The following is a 9146-nucleotide window of genomic DNA, read 5'->3' on the forward strand; positions in this document are numbered from 1 at the left end:
TACTGAATAACGAAGGTTATATATTGTAACCCAAGTTCTGTGAGAACAGGCTAAGCCCTTTAATAAGCTGTTTACACCCAGTGGCTAAATGTAGCTATTTGTTTTACATATGTCCGTGTTGACTATACCAAACAAATAAAACCCCAAGTTTACAAATAAGTCATTAAAAAAACTCAATTAAGAGACCAGAAAATTCAATATTCCATTAGTCCTTAATTACCATCTACCAACCAAATTCTATCAAAAGTTCCAAAGATTTACTTTCAGCATAATTCTTTGAAAAAGGTCGACACCACTTAAATGACACACGGGTAATTCTACTAATAACTAAACAGAGAGAGACACCCCTTTTCACGGAGAGACTCATCGGGGAAGAATCCAGGAAGTTTATAGACCTTAATAAGCTCACCTTAGTGTAATGACTCAGTACAATGGTGGAGATCTCAAATTACTCATACATTCAATCCATAAACCTGCAATAGCTGATTTTACGACCTCTGGGCAGCCAAAAACAAAAACATTGGAATGTTATTACCGTATAAAGTTGATATGGTGAACTTGTTAGCAAAAATGCACATGTACTCAGCCAGTAGATAACGCAAGCATCCAAATGGAGTCGTGTCAATATGTTGCTCCTTTGCAGCTGTACCTGTAACACAAAATTAATGAACACAAAAAAAGTACATTCCAGCTGAAGACATGTGAGAAAGCTCTGTAAGGCTGGGGGAGACTGTGGATTTATTTCACTTAAAAGCAGTCATACGATCCATTGTTAATGTAACAACATTGATTATAACTCTCCCATTACACCTGTGTGTTCCATATTTTATAAGAATACAATACTAGTAATTATTCAGCCTTGAAAAAAACATTTTTCACAGACATCTCTTGGATGAAAGCCCTTTAAAAGCAGATGAAAACTAAAGATGTGTAGCTCCGGTGACAACATCATCCACTCATAGTTTTTCTTCCCTGATTGACAGCCAGTGTGAGGTGGGTCTCAATTTGGCTTGACATCGCTGGCTGTCTCCCAAAATATCTCTTTGGGCTCGTCAGCCCTAGATTCCTGGATGTTACCCACACTGCAGGAGGAAGTGATGCGATGGTGGAGGGACGGGGGGTGGAGAGAGTTGAAAACAAAGCCATCAATGTGATTGGTTGTCTGGACAGAGGCCAAAGTGAGGACAGAAGGAGGGAGGGAAGGAAGAACACAAAGGGGGAGGGGGAGATGTCTTCAAGCCTTTTAAGTGCCCTCTGGAGGGGTCAAGAGGATGCCAAATCTGTGTGGCGTCTCTGTAGTGACTCCCAGCGTGTGTGTGAGTGTCCTTCTGTGTACCTGTCTGTGCCGATCTGTCCATTTGTCTTGTGTTTGTACCTACACTGTAGATGTGTGTTAGGAGGAGTCCATAATTGCCCCTAAGGGAAGGTGTGTGTGTGTGTGTGTGTGTGTGTGTGTGTGTGTGTGTGTGTGTGTGTGTGTGTGTGTGTGTGTGTGTGTGTGTGTGTGTGTGTGTGTGTGTGTACTCACATGTTGTCCACCCGTCTACCATTGTTAGCAGCCATTGAGGCAAAAGGTTGATTTGGATAACACTTTTTATTTGGAGTTTCAATTATGTCATTGAGAGTATATGAAGAGCTCCATCCAAATGGATATGAAGAGGGCTAGAAAAGCCAGTTAGTACCCTCAGTGCCCTCATTTTTTTATTATTTGTTTTGTCCAAAATAATTAGAGAAAGCGTATCCCTGGTCCGCATCCTGCTCTCAAAACTAGTAGAAACTTTACATCATGGGTTGGCTCAGTTCTCTTTTGCCTCGATCAAATTCACACAATTAATGTATTTCTCATTGTGACAGTATGGGGTTTAAGATAAATCCCATTGACCTTTCAATTTAAGGAGTTTTTCATTAAAATCAAAAGGAATTGTTGGGGGTTGATTGGCAATGAACACCTTGTAGTGGAGGTCAATTTTATATAATATAGTTATTGCTGCACAATGATGCCATTAACTGAGATGGAATTAAAATGATTAATTAAAAACATGTAGCTTATAATAATGACATTGAAATATTAGATAGTGCTTCTTTTAATAACTCAATTTCCCTATTTTTTAATAATCACCCATGAGTGGGATACATGACAGATGCAACAGATACATTATTGCAACATAATATATTTGCAAGGGGATTACTTTGTAATAAAAAAAACTGTGCTTTTAGTCGGGTGATGCTAAGCCAGTATGTTCGTTACATCATCATTTTTTTTCGTACACGAGCTTTTGCATACATTTGCTAATCAGTAAAACACTTAATCATGATTTACAGCTGAGGCTTATTGGGATGCCATTCGTTTTTACACTTATTTGGTCATAAACCAGCGTTGTACAGGTTTAGAGGAATTCAAATGTTGCTGATGGCATTAGATAAAAGTTAGGGAATCAGCAAAGTTATTACAATTCATCCTGAGGGGGACATGAATGTCTGAACTGAATGTCAGAGCAATCAATCCCATAGTCCAACTGTTGAGACCTGTCACGTGGAAACCACACATTTCAAACTGCTACACTTGCGATACATTCAGAGTCACCAAAGTCAATAGACCTCATCCTCTGGCAGGAAAAACGCGGTCATTATTTCTGTGATTTTCATGTTCAAACAAAAGTGAAAATCTATACTGCTGTTGGATGACATGTCACTGAGTCAATCATTAAAATGAAACAAATAAAATAAATGAAATATCCACATCAGACACATATTTGTTTGTGTAAACATTTGTCAATGGTTCTCGTCAAATGCACATATCAGATAGATAGATGATATGTTTATTTCTGCCAGATGCTCATATTTAGTTTTAAAGTCTGTAAAAAAAAGATGAACTGAAAATATGAACATCAGAAATGCTGAAAATAAAATCTAGTCACAGACAACTCTGCTTTTGTAAAAAAAAAAACGTATGTATTGATTTTCTGTTTTTTGAAAGGAATCCAAACTTTTAAACTATAGCTAAACCAAACTGAAACTCCAATAAATTATCTTAACTTAAATGAGCATTAATACGTTTTTAGAAAAAGTCAGCATCTACATGAAGATAAGCACTTGTTTCTCTTTCATTGGCTTTGTCCTTCTTTCTCCAAAAGTTAACTTACTCGCATCATGATACTTGGCTCTATGTATTAGCCGGAGCCCATATGTGCTGTTTCACCACAGAGTTGTGACGTCTCCTGTCATAAGGTTGTCACCATACACCCCATCATGTCCCTGCCTGATGCCATGCCAACCAAAAGTGGTGATTCACAGCCAAAAAGGGTTTGTTCTCACACTATGCATGTCCTTTCTGCCATTTTCCCCTTCCCGCGTGTTGTTTCCACTCTCACTCCTTCTGCTTGTCCTTCTGCTTGTCTGTCTGCTGTCTTTTCTTTTTTCTACTATAACTCCATATTCATCCTCCTTCATTGCTGTTTCCTATACACTTTTCTAAAACTTGATTTTTCATGCAATCGGATCCTCCCAGGATAATGCGATTGACCACGGTGAACGTTTGAAACACTGCGATGGGTGATGAAGTCAATGGAATTCATTCTACTCTAATCCGAATTCATTACATTACATTAGACAGAGGCACCATTCAGCCGTCCATTTGTCATTATCTGAGAAATGGCTACAATAGACGAAAAAAAAGGAAAATCAGTATTCACACCAAATTAGTTTAGCTACGGTGAATAGCGGCTATTTCCATCACAGGTATTGTAATGGGGGAAACGGTTATGAGGCGGCAATAATTCGGAGGTGTTTGAAGAATAATTGGAATAAGAGAAAAATGAAAAAAATAGAAAACACACACTCATATACACAAACATGACAGATGTGCCTCCAACTGTTTGTAATGAAGGGCATTCGCCGTTCAGTTCTGGCTCTCCCACTGTCAACACAAGCCTTTCACACGGGGCCTCCTTCCCTCCCTCCTGTGCCATCGTGTCTGGCCGTCCCTCTCTCACATTTCTCTCTCAGTCAGTCCAGTTTGGGGCAAAGGAGGACAGAATGTGTAGGAAAAAGAGATACAAAATGAGGATCGAGGGCGCAGATCTGCAGGCCAGCTTGGAGACCAGCGTGGGGTCGTACTTCTCACGTCTCATTCCACCAGACCCACGCGGGGGCTTATGTGCACAAAAGCGCCTACTGTACCTGGGCATCTGCGGAGCTCCTATGGGGGGGGAGAGTGGGGAGCAACGCAGGCCTCGGCACCTCTTTAGCAGCCAGGCAATCTGCTCCGTGGGCCCCGCTCTGCCTGTTGATCGGCAGAGGACACACACACACTCACACACACAACACACACACACACACACACACACAATTCGCAACCCGCCCACCCACTGAGGAGCATGGTCAGAGCTGAGGCAAGATGGTTGATGAGGCACAACAAACACATGGGCTGATGCAGCCTATACTCACTGATGTATTTGTACACCAGTGATTCACAACAGGGGGTATGGAGAAGTAGTTCCAAAACAGAAATTATGGCTTGATTAATAAAAAAAAAACATCCACATTTTCGTGTTTAAGAGGAAAACAAACATGGCGTTAGGAATACCAATTGAAGTGTTAGCCATTGCATTGTGACAGTAACCAGGAAGCTACCCAACAATACCTCACTGTTGTTAATAGACTGGTGTCATGCCTTAAGGCTATGATTCCCCGATAGGCATAATTAACTACTTAACAATTAGCTGAGTAAATAATAAACTCAAAAGTTGCCTCTAGTGATAAAGAGTTTAATCGTCTAAAAGTAATGGACAAACTGTTCCGAAAGCTGCTGAAATTAAACGTTGAAGTTAAAAGGTAGAAATATAGCTAGCTTTGAATAAATACATTAAATATATTCATAAGAGGTTGAAACAGTGGAAAGGCCCGTTTGCTCCACAAATCAAGAAGCCCGAAAAATGGCCAGAAAGCGAAAACCCAGATTACAAACAGTCCACTACCTCTAAAAACCAACACCCACTTCTACCAATGGCAATTATTTAGTAAATAGACATTTTACATTTGATTCTGTTGCGAATCAGTTTGAATGAATTGTTTCAATTGTCCAGGTTTAGGCAAAGTTTTACATTTGTTGCAAAGAGTTTTTTCTTGTTATTAAAGAATGGGCCCAGCAAAAGTCAAATGTCAGTCCAATGGTACATTTTAGGGACTGTTGCGGTTGTAGGACAATGGGCATTTGGAGCAATGAGATGTCACCATAACAGCTCGCTAAAAGACAAAGTGAAACATGAGCAATTGAAAAAAAATGTATAAACAGTAAGATAATGAATGTATACCTTAAATGTCCCCTATTATGATGTTTCCCGTTTCAAAAGTGCTGATTCTCTGTCTGTTACTTTAGATGAAAATAAGGAGCCCCTCCCCACGCCCCTCTGAGAGATATTTGGTTAAAAAGAACCCAATGGTGCTACACAAGCCAAAAAATGACATCATAAAGTGGCAAAAAGTTTAGTTTTTCCTAAAACTTTCAGAATCTCTTTCCACAGATGGGACACATGTTTATGTATAAAAGACAAGAACAAGTTGATTTTGCATAATAGGTGACCTTTAAATAGAAAAGCAACAGTGATGTAAAAGTAGAGGGATAAATGGTTGGAACATCCTGCTCCCCCCGAACCAAACTTAACAGTTAATTATCATGAAATATTAAAGCAAAATCCACTTTTTCACTTCAATTATCAATTGAAATCCACAAGATAAACACTTTACTTGGCAGGCAGGGTCAATGAAGGGGTACGAGTTCTAATCAGATTGGTGTGTCAGGGTACAGTGCTTAAACTCTACACAATCTTATAGAGCTAAATAAATTAAACCCAACTTGCATAAACAAACATTCTGCAAATTAACAATTCAGTGCTGGAGTAACATGGATAGCTTTTTTTTTAATGTGGCAACAGATGTTCAGGCCATAGCAATTTGTATGAGAGTCAGAAACAAAACAGCCCAAGATGTGTAGCTAACTAGCAGTTGACATCTTCGTATCCCTTGAGGTCACTTCCTCCCACACCTCCAGAATGCACTCTCCAGATAGAAACATGGGTCCCCCCCCAAATCCTTACCCCCTCCCCCCCACCCAACCTCACTCCACTTCCCTTTCCTCTGTGGAAGTGCTCAGGGCTTCTGGAGTAAGAAGTGAACAGCTGTTTGAATTAAATCTGCAAGAGTGAGTCTAGACGGGGCCAGGTTTATTGAAGCGATGTCGACTGTCAGATTGATGGAAGACAAGGGGGAGATGGCTCCGCTTGTTACAGGCAAAGCCAATCTGGATCCTCTGGCTGTAAGCTGCTTCAAATCTTGTCTGCTTGATGGGGAGATTAGTTGTAATTCTGAGGACATAAATACAGTGTTAGCTTGGATGTGAAGCTGGCCGGAAAACCCGAACATACGGATATAGAGAGGTAGTCCAAACACATACAGTAGATATTCCTATTGCTTGAGCCCATGCTTTTACAGCAAATTCTTAGTGCTTCTTTCTTGTTTTTATCAACAATCCTGATATCGAGCATCCACCAATTCAAAAGAACAACCTACCCCAGAAATATAACTTTTCAAAAGTAAAGACAACTTCTTTGTATTAGAGCTGTTGGTGACAAAATAAGTCCAAATTTAATTTGAACTTTGTATTGTATTCAAACCTTTTCACTTACCACTACACAGGAAGCTAGATACCAAAGTTAACAACAATTACACAATTAAAACACATAATTAAGATGGATTTAAATACATACAATTATAAGTTATTAGTTAGTCATTTGTTATACATGAGGCGGACCAATTAAATTGTTCAAATTAAATATGATCATCTATTGTTTCATACATATGTTTAGCTATTCAGGTTCGACAAATTCCAAATATCATACTTGACCATTAACAAATACATGAATAATTTGTATGATCATTTAGAAACACAATCTTGCCTGATTTTTGTATTGGTTTTGATTGACGAGAGAGACATTTCTGATTTGTATTGAATTAGAGAACAAACACAAAAAAGCTCAATTGCCTAAATACTTGAAAGCCAGGATAAACTCCCAGGTATTTTACTACAGCCGGTCAAACATAGTCGCTCAATTTCATGGCGTGTGTAAGTACCACTGAACACTTTGCCAGAAACATTTAGTCTTTAACTGTACTGTTTGACTCTCATAAGTTTGACAGACATTTTTATATGACTTGTAAAATATTTATTAGCACATTGATTTGCACACCAACCAGTGGCATCGTATATTTGCCACAGTATCCAGTGTGTCATTGTGTGTGGCATCCTATAACAGCTTCCACTGAATTAGTGTGGTAGCATCTGCAGCAGTGTGTGTGTAAGAGGTGTGGACGCCGATCGTGTCTCACCAACTCTTTTGAAAGTGACTCTGACAGTTTGGATAACAGTGCTAGGCTGCTTCCTCACTGCCCACACACACAAAGACACAGCGACACACCGCCGCAGTCACATTGCCTTCAGATGGCTGCTCCTCCAACGCCAAGTGTAAAGGGCCAGCTTATAATTAACTTGCCTGCCAAGTGGTATTATATATCATCAAGGCCTCTACATTGGCCTAGAGGAAGCCCCAAAAAGTACTATTGTTCACTGCCTAATAAGGTCAACACAGTGGCATGGTAAATTACAGCTATTTCAACCATTTAGACAACGAATGTCGCTATACGTCAATTCCTGCTTGGAACTCTCTGGGTCTGAAGGAGGGGGCGACCACATCCTATTATTTGGAGACGAGTTGGTGCATGTGTCACAGCCAAAATACTATTCAATTATGATTTTTCCCAGGGAAGAGACAGAAATGCACGGATATACAGAGGGAAAAAGGACCACGAGTGACTTTCAAGCCAAATGATGGCAATTAATGTTGTTGTTTATCAGCTTGAGGCAGATTTTTCCTCTTCTTCAATTAACTCAGTGTGAGCACACTCATGTGGCTTGATGAGTGCCGTATCCATCTAAGTGGACACACTTTACGCTGCACTGTTCCTGTCTCCTCGTGCTTATATCGACCCCCCCCTGCACTGTATGAGCCTCAGGTCCACATTGTATACTGTACACTATATAATAAATCTTCATATGCAGTTATGGCAGTTGGTATACAAGAACTGATTGTGGTTTACAGTTTTCTCCAAACAGGAAATTATTCAAAGCATGCAGAATCAGACCGGGACTTTGGCAAGCTAATGCCTATTTTAAATGTTTGAAATTGTTAGAAATGATGCACATTTTACAATTGTTCTAACTCCAACGAATCACGTTTAGAAAATGCTGTTAGTTTGTAGTTCACTTTTGAGAATGATTTATTTGCAAGAAAGCTGAAAGCATTAAGTATAGGAAGTTATTGATATAGCCAAGCTATAGATGGTGAAACGAGGCATTCAAACTTCACATTTTAGCGTCACTCTGACATAAATCTATGTTCTTGTTGTCCCTTTGCATTTAAGTCTTCCATTTCACCCTGCCTGCTGTGGGTAACCTGTTCTTGATTGCCAATCTTATTCCGTTTTCTTTGCCTTATCCCTACTGCCCATTTAGCCTGATTACAGCGTAAACAACTTTTTAACACTATCTGCCTTGCTTATTAAGTTTGGTATTGGTCGTACACACCGCAAAGACATTACCAGCATGCTAAACAGCTCCAAACCAACACTTACAGTAGCATAGGTGGGAGGGGGTTAGATTCACAGTGTAAAATGTTGCAAAGCTGTCTGAACAGTTTCAGGGGAAATGATATACACTGAACAAAAATATAAATGCAACACTTTTGTTTTTGCTCCCATTTTTCATGAGATGAACTCAAAGATCTAAAACATTTTCTATATACACAAAATAACCATCTCTCTCAAATATTGTTCACAAATCTGAAAAATCTGTGATAGTGAGCACTTCTCCTTTGCCGAGATAATCCATCCCACCTCACAGGTGTGGCATATCAAGATGCTGATTAGACAGCATGATTATTGCACAGGTGTGCCTTAGGCTGGCCACAATAAAAGGCCACTCTGAAACGTGCAGTTTTGCTTTATTGGGGGGGTCTGGGGGGGTCCGAAAACCAGTCAGGTTTAACCCTAACCCTAACATGTCACCCATTGAGCATGTTTGGGATGCTCTGGAT

Source organism: Notothenia coriiceps, unplaced genomic scaffold (genome assembly GCF_000735185.1).
Source record: "Notothenia coriiceps isolate Sejong01 unplaced genomic scaffold, NC01 NC01_scaffold00000339, whole genome shotgun sequence".
Taxonomy (NCBI): Eukaryota; Metazoa; Chordata; class Actinopteri; order Perciformes; family Nototheniidae; genus Notothenia; species Notothenia coriiceps.